Raw genomic sequence first — 18212 nt, forward strand, 5'->3', positions numbered from 1 at the left:
TCCTCAAGGACAAACAAACAAGAAGAAATGAGTGGCCAATGGGCGTAATTGAAAAGACAGTTGCGAGTGAAGATGGAATCATCAGAAAGGCCGAAGTTAGAGTTGCTTCCAAGGGGAATGTTAAGACTTATTATAGACCCATTTCTGAAATGGTTTTTCTGTTATCTAGTGATGTTTAGATATCTGTTGTGGTATCCCTAAGATACCAGGCGGGGAGTGTTCTGACTGTTGTCAAATTTGTACATGTTTGATTTGTTTGGTTAGTGCACTGGCCCTTTAAGAGAAAGGCATGGTCCGTGTGCAGACGGGGGAAGTGTAAGAAAGAATCAGACAATCGACTGAATGTGATCTATGCTGTGATTTATGCTGTGAAAGGCTGATAAAAAGGCATTCCCTGTGAGTATGCATTATTGTTTGGCACTTTTATGTTGATTAATAGCAGTTAATTAGATGCTGTTTTACGCGTGCTAATTTATGGTTCGTAGACAGTTGTTTGGTGTTAGCATTAGCACTTGGTCACGCAGCTCCTCAAGTAATTATTTAATTTGTCACTCATATATACTGTATTTTGTTGTTACAGTTTCACACCTGCCATATAAAGCAAAGTCTAAACCCACTCTGGCGTCAGTGACTTTTGTGTGGAGGTGTTTAACTCCTGGATAGTAGAAAGTGGTTCTACGAGGCCAGTACAGTTTACATTAAAAACATCACTTTGATTAAAAGGTTTGTGCATACCTGTGGAAGCCTGTTTCCGCCACTAAAGAAAAAAAAAAAAAGGATCCATAGGATTTTCTCACAATTTTGTCTTATTAACTCGAAATTTCGAGTTACCGCTGCCAATCAGTAATCTACGTGAATGACATCATTTCCTTGTTACCCAGAAGCTGAAGCCCTCAGGTACAAATGCTACAGCTAAGCTACCGGTATTACATCCAGTCATGAATGCGCAGATTGCTGAGTATTTTCAGCGTGGCTTCAAAAATGATGAAATCCTTGTGTTATTACCTGAATCACATGGCGTTACTATCAGCAAACATACTCGCGAAAGCGCCAATGTGTTGCGATCCGGTTTTGAGTGCGCGTTACTCTGTGTCATATGTTTCCGGGTAACAAGAAAGTGACCTCATTCAAATAGATTACTGATTGGCAGAGCTAACTTGAAATTTTGAGTTATATTTCTCCAAATTTCGAGTTATGGATACTTGTTTTTTTGTTTTGTTTTTTAGTGGTGGAAACAGGCTTCCATACATACCGGAGGATTAACAGTTACAGAAACATAAATTTAGATAAACTGTTGTATAAACTGTAGTTTGGTGGTGGTCTAATAAAATGCGTTTGTAGCGTACGTCTAGTAATTCTGTAATAAACCTGCAGTAACCCTCAGGATGAATATAGAAAAACAAGATCTTGTTAGCTGGTCTGCCTGTTAGTTTAACCATAAATGGCTTGGAAACAAGGAATTACTTTTGGTGGTTAAAGCCCGTGTCTGGAAAAGCTTCCAAAGCAAGTGTGAGTCGAAGGTGTTTTACCTTAAAACAAACAAGGCTGAAGAGCGTTTAATTTACTCAAGGTCCTAAAAGGTTGTAAACACGCTGATCAGACATGAACTTTAGGCTTTATACGTTTGTAAAAATTAACTACTTGCACCTAGATGCAGTTTGCGTCGTGTGAAAAGTGTTACGTGGAAAACACAACAACACAATCCAGAAAGGCAGCCCGTGCGATTTATCGCTTACCTTCCCGAGACACAAAGTCTTCACTGCTAAAAATAAAGTTAATGTCAAGCAGGTTAAGAGCCATTTTGGTGTAATTTTTCCAAGCAGGCCACGTTATCCTTTCAGCAATCTGATCAGCTGTAGCGCCTCTGGAGGGATTATGCAGTTTTCCACACTTAATGCGCTCCTGTGTTATTTACTGAGGAGTTGTGGCTGCTAAAATACGTTAATTTATCAGTGAAATAAAACTGCCTGAAATGGAGCCCAAAGAAAACGTCTGCTGGCGTTGTGCGTTTCGTCGAATGATAGTGATTAATGAACTTTCACCAAATGAGTCAAGTCAGCAGCTGCAGCTCCAAAGAAAAGTCAAATGATCTCCAGAGGAAATTAACAAACGTCGGCTCAGTATTTACATTTGTATTTATGGGAAAACACCCACGTCTTCCACATCTGATAGCATATTCAGGGTCTCTGAAACAACTCTGCTGGTTGTCATAGCAAAGAGATCCTACCTTTTCATGAATTCAATCTAATTTAAAAAATGTATTAAAAAAGGAAAAACCATCTCCTGATCTTATTTGTTCAGCAGATATTACTTTTGTTAATCAGTTGAATATTTCGTTCAGTAAAGCCACACAGTCCACCCAGCAACAACAATGTCGACGTTTCGTGAAAAAGTAAAAACCTTTTCAAAACCCCTGCGGCGATTGTCATATTCAAACCCGGTGACCATCTGCTGTGAGGCACCAATGTGCTGCCTCTTAGGGTCATGTGAATAAACACAAGGATGAACACAAGGTGTGATGTACAGTAGACGTGGACTCTAATTTTTTAAACAGTTTAAAAACATTTTAGCCTGGAGGCCAACTTGGACATCTTTTGGACCTCTTTAAGCATCACTTCATTTTTAACCTCAATTTATATGTTATTCCTTCCTAGTTAAATTTACCCTTTTTAATTTTTCATATTTATTTCCTATCTTATTCATAGCCTTTTCCTTTTTTGTTTTCTTTAGGTCACGAGCAGTTGTCCAAGCATTTCACTACATATCGTACTGTGTATGACTGTGTACGTGACAAATAAAATTTGAATTTGAATTGAAAACAGAGTTCACGATAAAACGATAACAAAATAATGCTAAAAACCGCTAAAACCCCTGAAAACCATACATTTCACACCTGAGCCTCAACTCTCACGGCCCGGTACCAAACAACTCACGTGGCCCGGGGGCTGGAGACCGCTGGTCTAAAGGAAGTTGGTGATAAAATTCTCTGTTCTATGGGATGAGGTTTCTGCTTCTGAAAGAACAGGAAACACAGCAGTTAAATGTCACGTCTCTTAAGTTTGAACAGCATTAAAAACATGAAGAATTATCTGTAAACTCTGATCTGAGATGAACAAAAATGTGGAAATCATGTGCACAAGAACATCCATCCATTTTCTGTTTGTGCAAGCACAACCACGAAAAAACAACAACAAAGAAAACAACAGCTACACTGAATTTGAAATCATCAGATAAGCTGAAAAACAACAACAAAAAGTTTTTTGTGATTATTTTTTATGTTTTGTTTTATTTTTATGTTTACACTGCACCCAAACCCAATGCCCCCAATGATGGTGAGCCAATAGGGTATGTAAAAAAGCCAGTTGAGGTGGTTTGATCGTCCAAATCAAATTAAGCAGTTTCATTGTGGCATGGAAGTTTGACTCTAGAATATGAAAACATCTAAATTTAGCTGCAGCATTAGCCAAAACGTAAAGAATACACACAACATGAATGGGTCCAGATAGCCAAAGAACAAAGTACACAGAAAATGAGTCTGTGATAAGTCTGGAAGGCCATCTGAGGCCAAGAGAGCCCTTACTGCAGAGACTCTCTGGCCTTCAGCCTAGAGGGAGAAAATAGGAGTGGAAGGGAGGGGGAAAAAGCAGAAATGTGAACAAAGATGGAAGAGAAATGGATGCCAGCACCATCTGTGTGTCAGCTTACTGTGACTAAGGTTTGTGGATTTTTGAGCTGAGGTGTCTGATGTATGATGAAGAGGCTGAAGATGACCAGCAGCCTACAATCAAAAAAGTGAAATTTGGTGGTTATTGCATTTACAAGACTCTAACATGTAATTTGAACACAATGAATTTATGTTTCTAAGGTGAACGTAATAAAATCATATAAGATCTACATGAAATTTATCAACTTAGCGCTTCTTAAATTTATTCTTGTTGATATGACATGATAAAATCTAACAAGAGTGGTTAGCTGCCTTAAAGACTCGCGATATCACAAGATCACGTGAGATTCTAAACAACAAGAGGCAGGAAAGCACATGGTTTGCTTCACGGTCATCTTGGAAAGGTAAGAGTGAATCTATCTTCATCCATCTTGATGAAAATACTTTTTGCACAAAGGTATCATTAGTTTGTCGATTCTTTTCAGTTCTATTTATTCACATTTGTTTTAAAAAAAAAAAATCTGTTTGTTTATGCCACTCTAGCTAGCTAACACGTTAGTGCAAGAATATAGCACAATGTCATGCTAGCATGATAGCCTAATATGAAAGACTTAGCTACTCCAAATATAGATATTGTTTATAACTTAACCTCTGCACATAAGCTAGTTTGGCTCTACCACAGACACTGTTGTGATAAATTTACATTTTACGTGTGGGTTGTTGAAATTTGTAAGTTTGTAAGTTGCAACTGATGGACAGTGGTTTATTTAACAATTTATGTGTTTTTAGTACACTGAGGAGGAAAGACAAAACATGAACAGATATGTTTTCCTGTTTTTTAATTTTTTTGAAATTAAATATTTTTCTACTTAATAAACTTGGAGACTTGCAGTTCCCTCCTGTAAAGATAATAAATGTTTAATCTTATCAGGTGGTGAAAGGTCTGGAGAGCTGGCAGGCCAGTTCATCAAATTCATGGTGAGCTAATATTTTTCTTAAAAATTATCACATTCCCATGTTAAAAATGTAATATATTCATTTGTAAGTGACATATAGTTTTGAGACCAAGAAAACATTGCATTCTGATTTTATGTACACATCATCTAAACTTTCTTGAATTGGGGGTATGGCATGATTAAATTAATACACAAATTACAAAACAATATTAAAATGACAGACTTGTCTAAAATGCATAAATACTATTTGAAAAGATTAAGACTGTAAAACAATAGCCTCTGTATTTCTCACAAATTCCTGGTAATTCAACTAAAAGTTCTTTAATCCCACTGCTAGGTCGTTGAGATGGATTTCCGTATATATTTGTTTTTTTCCCCCTCTGTGTATAAAGACTGATGCTGTTGAAATCAGAAGAGAATACATCGCCAAAGGTCTTTGCGTGTACCTGAATGAAGATCCTAAGAAGCTGGTGAAGAATTACCTGGTATGTTAACTTGCCTGTATCCTTAACTAAGGAGATGATCAAAGATAAGCTTGAACTACATACAAAAAGTTTCAGGGGATGGGGTTTTCCTATAAATTACCGGTGGCTGTAAAAAAATACCTTTTAAAATAGGAAAAGTAAGAGCTTTAAGTTTCTCACTGGATACTACACACACCATTCTTGAGTGTTTTATACTATCATTATTATAATATCATTATAATAACCTCATTCATACACACATTCATACAAGATTTTTATGTAACATTTACACTTCAATGGATGTATCAGGAGCAACTTGGGGTTCAGTATGTTACCCATTGATAGTTTTAGTATCAGATTAGAGAAGCCAGGGATTAAACCAGTAGACAACTTGCTCTACCTCCTGTGCCACAGTCACCCCTATCACAACTCAAGATTTTGAAAGACAGGACATTGTTGAGGTATTGAATGAACTTCTCTTGAGTCAGGAAAAATATCGGGCAGTCTTTTTTGATTACATTTACATTATTATAAGGCTTGAATGAATAAAACTTTTAGGTATTTTACATGAACTCATTCACTGCCATTGACGTCTATAGCCGTCAATTGCAGTGAATGAGTCAATGGGTTTAACTCATTCACTGCCAATGGCTGGCAGTGAATGAGTTAATGTAAAACAGATATTTACTTTTAAAACTGTTTGCAATGGACATTAGTGAGAAATCATTGTCTTTTTTTTGTTTGTTTTATTGTCACAGGAAGTTGATAAAAAGCATGGCCACTGCCATAGCAGAGACAGTCTTTGGAATCTGTGTCATTCGGTCAGAGGGTGCGGAGCCTGGCGATGACCCTAAGGATGTTGTGATTGTTCTAGAGGGGGTGGAAGTGATGGGTGAATTGGGCAATGTAGTTTTTGCAGTGACAATGTTGCTTGGTCTGGTCTATTCACTGAACCTGAGCTACCCTCTGGAACTCAGGTACACCTTTGAGGTCCTGCAGAAGATTCTTATGGAATTAGAATTGGAATTGGATGACTGAGAACCTGGACAGACATATGGAATTAGATGCACATGAACTATCCAACAGCACACAAAGTACAGGTTCTCAAAACACTATTTTCTCGTTGAGAAATGTTTCCATTACAACAGCTACACCATGTATCTGGACCATGAACCTAAAATAATTGCAGATATTTTCTTTTTTGAAAGTGCATCTGTTGACCTTCAAAGTAGTTGTATTGGTCATCGGAAAATCACCTGATTCAGCCATTCATTGTTGTTAAAAAATTGTTTTAACAGGTTAACTTTCCACTTTGTCCACTACTTTTTTTTTCTGTTATGTAACTTGTACTTGCATTTCATGTATTCTTTATACATTATGTGAAATTTGCTATAAATTCAATAAATTGGAGAAAACAAAAAGATGTGTATGACAAATTTTTATTTACCTTTTAGATGTAATAGTGAAATGTATGTTAACCAGACTCTAGACTTTGTTAAATGCTCCAAAAAATTACTCTTTAAATTAACTTAAAATAATCATGGAAAGAATTTCCACATGATTAAATTGCTTTCTATTAGCATTAAAGACTTGTGTTGGAATAACTTAATTTGTATGAGTTGGTTCAACTCAATTAACTTAAGCTGGGACCAAATTTAGTAAATTAGTTGAAGAAAACCTACTGAATTGAGTTGGAACAAAACTCTTTAAGTTGGATCAACACTATTAAAATATATTGGATCAAAATGCAGTAAATACGTTGATTCATCAATCTTTAATTAAGTTGGTCCAACTTGAGTGCATTAAGTTGGAGTAACAGAATTGCATAATGCTAAAATAAAGCAATTTAATCACGTGGAAATTCTTTCCATGATTTTTTTATGTTCATTTAAAGAGTTATTTTTATGAGTGTAGTTGTTGAAAAGGAAATGCACTACATGGCTGCTGAAGTAGCAGTGCCTATTCTAAAAGAGTGGCCTGAATATAATTTAGGGCCAAGACGGTACCTGACAAACATTCAACTGAAGTACTGAGTAGACCAGGATTCTGACATGGGGATAAAGGGAGAAGATGGTAACTTTCCTGAGGTTAAGAAATACAGAAACCTTTGATTGCTAAGAATACAGTTCAGACCAAGATGTAACAAACTACAATGCAAGAAAGGCTTCAGACTATATATATTTTTACTATGCCATCTATTTGGCATTATAGAAACTGGAATTGCACAGGACTGTAGAAATTTGGATGGGATGAAGTGACATGCCAACCAAGAGTCAGGAAGAGGCGTTCTCCATGTGAAATTATAGGAATCTAAGAGAAGACGTTAAACCTTTTCTCTTAGTGTCAAATTGGATACAAGGAGGTGAGTTAAGACAGGATTAGAGTTGAAAAGGGATGAATGACTGATGGAGATGGATTTGCATCTAGGCACAGGATGTTGAAAAGCTGAGAAAGATCAGTTGTGACTGTAGAAATGTGGAGAAACAAAATCTGGGAACGCATCAAAGGGTATTATTGCAGGAGAAGAGTCGTTTCACTCATCTAGCCAACAGCAGTTTCCCTGTCATTTGAATTGCCAACTCTTCAGAAACGGACACCAAATATAGCATTGCTATGTCTTTGTGAAATATATCACTGGGTAGAAGATTGAGATAAAGCAAACCAGTTTTCCATGTGCAAATCACATTTCTATGGCGACTAGATCGTCACCAATTGACAGATTTCTAAACAGATGATGAGCACAACTGCTATGTTAGCACTAGAAGTAACCTCACATTTGTAGAATGAGAAAAGGAGACAAATTAATTTCTTTGTCTGTGCACAAACATTCTCCAAGGTAAAGACGCTTGCAACCTGAGGATTGTAAGGGTGACCCAATGAAGGAGGAAATGCAGATGCTAGAGTCAACTTTGGCAAGGATGTAGACTATGAGGCTATGAGCAGGAGAGTTAGAAGATGTATGGATGTGGTGCACGCTCCATATGGTTATGTTTAATCTTCCATCTGGACTTGGGTCATCCATTGGACTTCCTCCACATTGACACTAGCTCTGCCTCTCTTGACCTTGCTGCCTTCTTACATACCTTCCCCCTTTGCCTATTCCATCATCTTCCACCACCAGGAGCAGTGGTTCGATCGGCCACAGGAGCAGTCAGTCATCGTAAACCTGGGGAAGGCCAAACTGTTTGGATATCTTTTTCCAACAGTCACTTTCCAGGTACTTCAGCCCCTTTGCCATAACATTAACCCATGTCAGGGGCAGACTAGACGCCAACCTGCCTCGGCACAACATTTTCAACTGACTGATATGAGGGTACAGTCCAGGTGTGTCTCTCTTCACCAAAATACAAAGATGTAAATGTTTCAAAAAGGAATCAGCACCATGTCTAATTTTTAGTTAAAAATGGCTAAAAAGATAGCGTTGTTAAATGTATTCATGATCATTTTCTCTCAAAACAGTCCCACCATTTCAAATGAAGAGTCTTGAACTTTTCTGTTCTGGACCTTGAACTAAAGCCAAAACTCGGTAATACACTTAGGTCTTAGTCGTTTCATTGAAAATCCACTGCAGTTGTTAGGGCCTGGCGGCTTATGCATAAACCTATTGTGCCTTTTCCTACAGACATAAGATGTTCATCCGTCATGACATTAAGCACATAAACCATCATGGACGTAAACAGTTTCTCCCTCTGCCCCAGTGTTTCGTCCTTCTGCAGAACCATCACCAGGCTTCAGGGTATTCAAGGTCAGAGCCTGGCTTCTCTTCCTGCTCTTGTGTTTATGAGTTTTAGTTTACTGCTCATATAGGATTAACACTGCAGCTCCAATAAATGCTCATATTAAACAAACAGGCAGAGGTTTAATGGCTGTATATTTTTGTCCATTATCATTTATGGCCTCCTGTCATAATCTGAGGAGAGGCTGACAGACGCCTCGCATTCCTGGCAGATCACAGCACACAGACCGTAAACAGACCTGACACACTGCAGGTAAACACTTGGGAGTTTTATTCGCCAATAAAATCTGGTTAAAGTGATGACATTAAGGTTTTTTGGAGTTTCAGTCAAAGTTTTACGTCTTCTTTCCATAAAGTGCGACTGGCAGATCGACTGCTCCTGCTGTAATGAAGTCACCTTTGGAAGTGTAATTTCACACAAATGTGTTTAAATCCTTACAAAGTAGAAAACAGCTTGGAGCTTCTAACAAACAGGACAAACTCCAGATCACCTACTAATCATAAAAGTCAGTATAAATCCATTTTTACTACCAACAAAGGCGTTAAAGTTACAAATTATAAACATTTAACTCTGGACATCTGGGAATCACAACATTGTATAATCCAAACATTTTAGCAAAATGTCCAGTGTAATTGTTTGATTTTAATACTTTCATACCAAATTTTATTGTTCCTCCACCACTGGACCCCTTGCCCAGCAACCACAAATAAACATGAACTTTTAGCTCCACAAAAGTCTTTGTATTATGCATTGTCCCAAACACTTATATGAATGACTAACTCCACGCCCAGCTGTTCCCTTTCCTTTGCTCCACCTTCCTTTCCCTTTTTCCTGGATGGTCACCCTCTTAGGGATGAGGGCAATTTGCCAGGCCAGGGAGCCATGCAAAAAATCTGCTAGCAACTAAAGCAATCACAAGTAGGGATCGGTACCGGTACCATTATGGCACCGGTTCTGACATAAACGGTAGTAACCAGACCAAAAAGCAGCGCACATTTCGGTGCTTTTCCCCCCTGAGATGTCATACACTTTGGATTCTAGCCAATCATTTTACCTTTCCAAGGATAGTAGCCGGGCCCATGTACGTACGTTCATTTAGAGCAGAGCTACAGATTAAAAATGCCCAAGGCAAAGCCGTCAAAAGTCAGACTGTACTTCACAGCAAAAGATGCAAACTTAGCAGCCTGCAACAAGTGCTTTAAGCACCAGGCCCCTGGTACTGGGGACAAAAAGGAGATGATCACGTTTAATCGGTTATAACACAGGGTGAGAAATATAAGTCCAGACATGTGTGGTATCCACAGAAACTTCTGAATCTCAGTTAAAATGTCAGGTAAACCATTTCTATAACCACCAAACTCAACGAAAACAAGCCATGATTAAACGAGCAGTTACGTAAATGCGCACAAGTCCGCTAAACAAACAAAGCCGAACCAGAAATTCTCCAGACTTCATGTAACTGGCTAAAGATAGCTCTGGAAGATAACCAGCCTATCACCAATTCCAAACACCAAGTTTCACCACACGTTGACCAAACTCACTGAATGAGCTGCAAAAGAAGACCACAAAAACACATAGCGGCGCAAATGCGCCAAGACAGAAATTGGCTCACTGTCCAGATTTCCTCTATTATTTTCGCCGGTAGCCACGTGATTATCAGCAGTTACCACGCCTACCTAGCCGCATCAGATCCGTTTTCCGTCAAAAATCTCCATTTTTGACCCACCTATAGACACGTGACTGGACAGATGTCACATGCAGTAAATTTGGGCCCACGTGGGTTTTGGCCTTGGAACGTCTGATTGGTTGAAGTAACATGAACGTGGCATCGTTACTGTGATTCTATTGGCTCAAACGATTAAAAAGGAGGTATCAATCATGCAAATTGACCAAAAGAAACCGAAGTTACAGCCCCTCAGAGTTTAAAGGGCCAGAGGCCAATTAAACACTCCATGCGCACGGCAGAAAAGGCCCATTACCATGTAAATGTGTGGTTAATTCTTCAAAAATGTATTTTTAAAAAAAAAGAAAAAAAAAAAAAGCATTTTTAGGCATGTTAATAAAATTAATTAATTTTTGCTCTTAAATACCTAAACAATTCAACTGGCATGGTGTCCAATTGTGTGCCAAAATTGAACATTTTTGTACAACGTCTGGATATTCATGTATTGACAGTGCTGTAATTTTTCACTGTTTCACTTTACAAACAAATCTTTGCATAGATGATGTTTATATGTTGGTTACTGAATATCTGTAATTAAATGTGAACTGAGGCATATTTTTAAAAGGGTTGAAAAAAAATAGGCAAGGATAAAATCTACTTACTTTTTCTGTTTTCCAATCTCAGTAACTTTGACACAGTAATAATATCTGCTTCAATATTTACACCTCTGATGAAATTTCACAAGTGTTAGCTTTATTTTGATACCAAGATTGTAAGAACAGAGTTTGTAATTGCAGAGAAATAATCAATTAAATTTGGGCATTGCATTTTCGAGCAGGAAGCTCAGTAACCCCTTTGGGGCTTAAGAGGTTAAGGTGATACTGTGCAAAGGAGGTAACACCTCAAATCTCGTGAAACACCTGGTGACGCATAGCGTTTTTTAAAAGCCGAGAAATGCACCGTATTTGATAGCTTGCTGCAAGACCTCACACCGAGCACATCTACTGTGGGTGTGGTAAATCTCCATTGGCAAGTTAGCGCGGATCGCCACATGTGTGGGGCTGGACAATTTGCAGAAAAAAAAGAGACTGCTAAAAATAAAAACACAAGAGATTTTTGGACAAAGTTTGTGTTCTCCATTCTTTAAGCACCGGTTCGAGCACTGTTTAAGCACTGGCACCGTTTCAAAAGTACAGATTTGGCACTGGTATCGGATAAAACCTAAACGATACCCATCCCTAATCACAAGTGCAGCATTATAACCAATTTTGCCTTGCAAGTCCAGCAACCTCCACCAACTAGCCAACTGTCTAACAAATACACGTTTGTCCCTAGCCACAGGTGGCTGCTGTTTCACATAACCCTATCCGGTCGTTAAGTGATGATCTGACGATTCTTACTTCCGGGCCTAAAGTAGTCTGTGTTTAATATGGCTTTTGTGTTGTTAACATGTTTAATGTTTTGTATTTTCTTCTATTTAATCTCAAAAAGCTCCTAAAACAGTCAGTGATCACTGTTGACCTCCCTCGGCCTTTATTACCGCTAATCATTTATTTAAGCTCAGTTTTTAAAACCTTAGTATGTAACTACAGCCCAGCCCATGCAGCAGTATATGAATGACTAACCTCGTATTGTGGATGGATTATCTCAGTTGTTCTCCTGGCTGAAGTTTGGTCCTTTTACAGCATCCTGCCATGCGATTACATTTGTTCCTGACCACCGAGAACACTCACGTTAACTTTTATCGAGTGGAAAAAAAGTTAGCTTGTTTCTATTAGGCTAAGATAGCTGTGTCGCTAGCGGTCACGTAGCACATCATTATATACCAGCTAGCCAAACTTCAGTAACCCTACAAACATCACTGCTGTTTAGTTTTCTGTCTTCATTTATGTTGGAAGTGATAACAGAGCTGTACGTTTGAATTTGTTTCCAAAACCCCGCAGTCAGGACATGCTATATTGTATTTAGATAGAAGCTAGCGAGCTAACTTCCTGCTAACTTCTAACTCCGTTAAATGTCATAAATTCTGTTTTCATGGATGCCTGGATGTTAAACTCAATTGTTACACCTAGTAGAGCAGAACGCTGATCATTTTATTAAAGATGAAAGACTTTAGACAGTTTTTCAACTCTCAGTAATGCCATAGTGATCGTTTGATATATGGACCTGCCGCGGAGTTTAGACCCAGACACGGCTAGTGACGTCAGACTTAACGACCGGATAGCAGTCTGTCCTCCTCACTTGTTAATACTGCTGGACGATCACCTTGTACTTATTTAAGAGGTAGCTCTTACTGGCCAAGTCACCATTGTGAGTTCAATATACAGTGGGGCAAAAAAGTATTTAGTCAGCCACCGATTGTGCAAGTTCCACCACTTAAAATGATGACAGAGGTCAGTAATTTGCACCAGAGGTACACTTCAACTGTGAAAGACAGAATGTGAAAAAAAAAAAATCCATGAATCCACATGGTAGGATTTGTAAAGAATTTATTCGTAAATCAGGGTGGAAAATAAGTATTTGGTCAATAACAAAAATACAACTCAATACTTTGTAACATAACCTTTGTTGGCAATAACAGAGGTCAAACGTTTACTATAGGTCTTTACCAGGTTTGCACACACAGTAGCTGGTATTTTGGCCCATTCCTCCATGCAGATCTTCTCGAGAGCAGTGATGTTTTGGGGCTGTCGCCGAGCAACACGGACTTTCAACTCCCGCCACAGATTTTCTATGGGGTTGAGGTCTGGAGACTGGCTAGGCCACTCCAGGACTTTCAAATGCTTCTTACGGAGCCACTCCTTTGTTGCCCGGGCGGTGTGTTTTGGATCATTGTCATGTTGGAAGACCCAGCCTCGTTTCATCTTCAAAGTTCTCACTGATGGAAGGAGGTTTTGGCTCAAAATCTCACGATACATGGCCCCATTCATTCTGTCCTTAACACGGATCAGTCGTCTTGTCCCCTTGGCAGAAAAACAGCCCCATAGCATGATGTTTCCACCCCCATGCTTCACAGTAGGTATGGTGTTCTTGGGATGCAACTCAGTATTCTTCTTCCTCCAAACACGACGAGTTGAGTTTATACCAAAAAGTTCTAATTTGGTTTCATCTGACCACATGACATTCTCCCAATCCTCTGCTGTATCATCCATGTGCTCTCTGGCAAACTTCAGACGGGCCTGGACATGCACTGGCTTCAGCAGCGGAACACGTCTGGCACTGCGGGATTTGATTCCCTGCCGTTGTAGTGTGTTACTGATGGTGACCTTTGTTACTTTGGTCCCAGCTCTCTGCAGGTCATTCACCAGGTCCCCCCGTGTGGTTCTGGGATCTTTGCTCACCGTTCTCATGATCATTTTGACCCCACGGGATGAGATCTTGCGTGGAGCCCCAGATCGAGGGAGATTATCAGTGGTCTTGTATGTCTTCCATTTTCTGATGATTGCTCCCACAGTTGATTTTTTCACACCAAGCTGCTTGCATATTGTAGATTCACTCTTCCCAGTCTGGTGCAGGTCTACAATACTTTTCCTGGTGTTCTTCGAAAGCTCTTTGGTCTTGGCCATGGCGGAGTTTGGAATCTGACTGTTTGAGGCTGTGGACAGGTGTCTTTTATACAGATGATGAGTTCAAACAGGTGCCATTCATACAGGTAACGAGTGGGGGACAGAAAAGCTTCTTACAGAAGACGTTACAGGTCTGTGAGAGCCAGAGATTTTCCTTGTTTGAGGTGACCAAATACTTATTTTCCACCCTAATTTACGAATAAATTCTTTACAAATCCTACCATGTGGATTCATGGATTTTTTTTTCACATTCTGTCTCTCACAGTTGAAGTGTACCTCTGGTGCAAATTACTGACCTCTGTCATCATTTTGAGTGGGGGAACTTGCACAATCGGTGGCTGACTAAATACTTTTTTGCCCCACTGTAGTTCAGCTGCTTCCTCAGAGACACAAAAAACTGAAGAGGAAGCAATTTGTAAAAAGGAGAAAGTGAAAAAGCAAGTATATATGCAGACAGACAGTAAATTTATAATGTACTGTAAAATAAAAGTATATGACAAACTCCTACGATTTTAAAAGTTACATTTTCTCAGCCTTTTTTCCCCTTAATGCTTAGCTTTTTTGTTGTGTACACTGATCCACCACAGCTTTTAAGGACCCTGTTACAATGCACCATTTAGCTGGGGAAACCTTGACTCCTGGCATTCATCTGGAGGTTACGTTGTCAAATGCCACCCACGTAAACGCTTTTGCAGAGCAAGCACACCAACCACTGCAACGATCTCCTACAGTGGAACAATCCACTTCCACCACACCACAAAGGCTTTGAGCCTCCCAAGATTTGATCAAGCAGATGCAGGATGCACTGGAACAAGCCCAACCCACATTACCCAGAAGATCTGCTGCAAACCTCCTTTTGTCAGACACCACAGGACGTCACCAGAGAGTTTGTCTTTATTCTTGTGAGTCGTTTGTCTTCATGTACGACTTTGTATGTTACATTTAAATCTGTAAACTGGCATGAACAACAGTGACAAATTTCATGTGGAGAAACTTCTCTTTTGGAATGTGAATCAACTGAACTTAAATAACAAACTTGCTGGGCGACAGGAAGGGCAATGTAGCCACCAGTGTTGGTCAAGTTACTTGAAAAAACTAATTACTGATTACTTTCCCCCAAAAAGTAATACCATTACTTTACTGATTACTTATTTTCAAAAGTAATAAGTTACTTAGTTACTTTTTAAATTTTTTTTATTTACAACCTCAATAGGTAATAAAGCAATAGATCTTTCAGCCCAATTCTATTTTTTCTGCATAATCCATCACATAAAATGTAATCAAATGAAAAAGTCTCTTTTTGAAACTAGTTTTGTTAGTTTTAATCTTTTAACTTTACGCATGAAGCAAACATTAAATTATATGCAACATTCTCTGACTGGAAGAAATTTGTTTAACATTTAAACCTATTTTCTGCATATTCCAGGATATACAATAAAAAAGTTTTTTGTGTTTACACTCTTTCAAATAAATGCATGTAAAACACAGCAGAAAATAAATAAAATCAAAGAATCAGCAGTCCTGTTGCTCTATTTTCACCTGTATAGCAGGAGTGGGGCAGGCAGAGGTTTGCCCTGGTGCAGGTGTGTCATAGCGGTCAGTGGAAGGATCTCGGAGTTTCACATTCCCATGGCAGCGTACTGTCGGTGCTTGCTCGGAAGTTTAGGGGGTTTTTTTCCCGCTGTAAAAATACGTTTTCTTCCCACACAGTGAACAGCGGACGCTAATGTTTTTGTGTCTCACAAGTGTCAGTGATACATGATCTCTAAACATGGCAATGTGATGCGGAAACCCTGAAAGCAGGACATGGCAAGGGAAAACGCAGACGATCCGACAAAGATTGAATGAGAATGCACAAACTAAATACACACAGGAGGCTAATGAGATAAGTGGGAACACATGGGGGAACAGCTGACACACATGAACATAACACGTCACAGTGGAAGAGTAAAACTAAACACGATGAACACAGGAACACAAGACCTCTTCAAAATAAAACAGGAAATATAAGACGCAGACATGACAACCTGAACTTGACAACGTAAGACACAGACATGAAACACATGAAGGGCAAGGGAGACTTAACAGGCTTGGAAGACACAAGGGGAATCTAAAGACAAAGAACTATAACAACCTAGGCATGATAACAAATGAACTTAGAAAACCTGAAGGGCTTAAACATAAACCATAAACTAAAATTCAAAACGCTGGGTCAAAAGACCCAGGACCGTGACACAAATATTTCCTAGTGAGTACTGAAAGGTATTCCTTGAAATGGCTCCCTATGAACAAACCTAACCTAGTAGATTTTTTTTACCTCCAGCTAACCATAATGTAAAAATCAAAGTAGAAAATGATGAACAAGCAAAAAATCTGTGAGAGAAGAAGATGCACGTGATGTGCAGAGATCCAAATGGGATGGAAATAAAGACTCAATTTTATAATCCACTTACTTAAGGTTGTAGAGGTGGTGATGGTTTAACACTTGTAATCAACAAATATGAATACATGGACCCCAGCCCTGACCCCAAACATGTATTGTATTTCTATTTTCGGGTTAATAAAAAATGCTCAAGTGGAAGATTAGAAGGGTGCCGCTTTGCTACCTGTCTTGTAAATTTCATGGTCGGGGCAATCGTGGCTCAAGAGTTGGGAGTTCGCCTTGTAATCGGAAGGTTGCCGGTTCGAGCCCTGGCTTAGACAGTCTCGGTTGTTGTGTCCTTGAGCAAGTCACTTCACCCGTTGCCTACTGGTGGTGGTCTGAGGGCCTGGTGGCGCCAGTGTTCGGCAGCCTTGCCTCTGTCAGCGCGCCCCAGGGCAGCTGTGGCTACAATGTAGCTTGCCATCACCAGTGTGTGAATGGGTGGATGACTGGATGTGTAAAGCGCTTTGGGGTCCATAGTCCATAGTAAAGTGCTATACAAATACAGGCCGATTACCATTTTAATACATTAAAAAGACTTTATGGCAGATTTCCTGCTTTGCTGACTCTCCTGCGTGTGCTGCAACCAGTTAGTCCATTCAGTTATTTGATGGATAGAAAATTATTCTCGAACTCTGTATAATCTACTCATGATTTTGGCCATATTTTCACCCAGAAAAAAACAAGAAAAACAAAACAAATCTTCTGGTTGAAGCTTCTTTAAACTGTTCTCTGTATGATTGATGAACCCAAAGACTCAAGTGGAAGATTAGAAGGGTGCCGCTTCGCTGCCTGTCTTGTAAATTTCATGGTTTGGCTTAAAAGCAGAGTGGTATTAATCACGCAACTTTTAAGGGTTACACAGACAAAAAAAAAAAAAAAAACACTGTGTTGTGTGAAGTTGGTCAAGCTTCCAGGACATCTTTGTGTCTGTAATGTGATGCTGAGTGTGAGGAGGCAGCAGCGTTACATCACTTCCAGATGTTTTTGGTATCAGAGCTACTGACCCTACAGCCACAGACGGGACATTTTTCAACTCCAACCACTGAGTGGTTTGCAGATTTCTATAAACAAATCCCACAATTAATTTCTAACAGAATGGTTTTGACCGTCAACAAAGTTTAGCCAGTAAAAATTGCTCTGCTACTTAACTAATATATACAGTCTGTTGTTGACTACGGGACTAATGTGACTTCACCCTTTGATGCTTCAAAATGCAGCCCAATCCAAAGTTACTGTTCTGACCATCATGGTGGTTTTTCACCCAGAAGTGATCACATGTAAATGAAAAGACAGGACTGATAAGTCATCAGGTAATGTTAGCTAACATTGTTATCAAGCTGCATCCCTAAACTAAGTCTGCAAAAGCACAATGCACTTATCTGCTAATTAGTGCTTAGTGGTGATTAACTATCAATATCAATTTATTTAAGTATTTTATTACACTTTATTAGAAGTTATTAAAAACTTTTTCAAACTCCTCAAACTAGTTGTGTTTCCACAAAGTGTAGCTTGTAATTGATCTAAGGATGGACACAAATGGGCAAGAAGCTTCATAACAGTTTGCTTGCTTTCACTCTGGTTTATTTTAATTAATGTCTGTGTTTTAGATTTGACTAGGCAAGCAGTGCTTGCCTAGCTTGCCCTGATGGAACATCACAGACATAGGAGGTAGGGAGTTAAAAAGGATCCTCTCCTCACTCATACCTGGTTTCACGGAAGTTAAGAAATCCCCAAGTA

General features: G+C 39.1%; 1 long non-coding RNA gene across 1 annotated transcript; it reads left to right on the top strand.

The window, feature by feature from the left end:
• The first annotated feature begins 1304 nt into the window (after positions 1-1304).
• On the top strand, positions 1305-6622 carry LOC308397501. The gene is made up of 3 exons (XR_013971789.1): positions 1305-4642; positions 5013-5105; positions 5843-6622. It is a non-coding gene; the product is annotated as an uncharacterized lncRNA (long non-coding RNA).
• The last annotated feature ends 11590 nt before the right edge of the window (positions 6623-18212 follow it).

The sequence above is a fragment of the Rhamphochromis sp. 'chilingali' genome (assembly GCF_963969265.1).
Source record: "Rhamphochromis sp. 'chilingali' genome assembly, chromosome: 5".
Taxonomy (NCBI): domain Eukaryota; kingdom Metazoa; phylum Chordata; class Actinopteri; order Cichliformes; family Cichlidae; genus Rhamphochromis; species Rhamphochromis sp. 'chilingali'.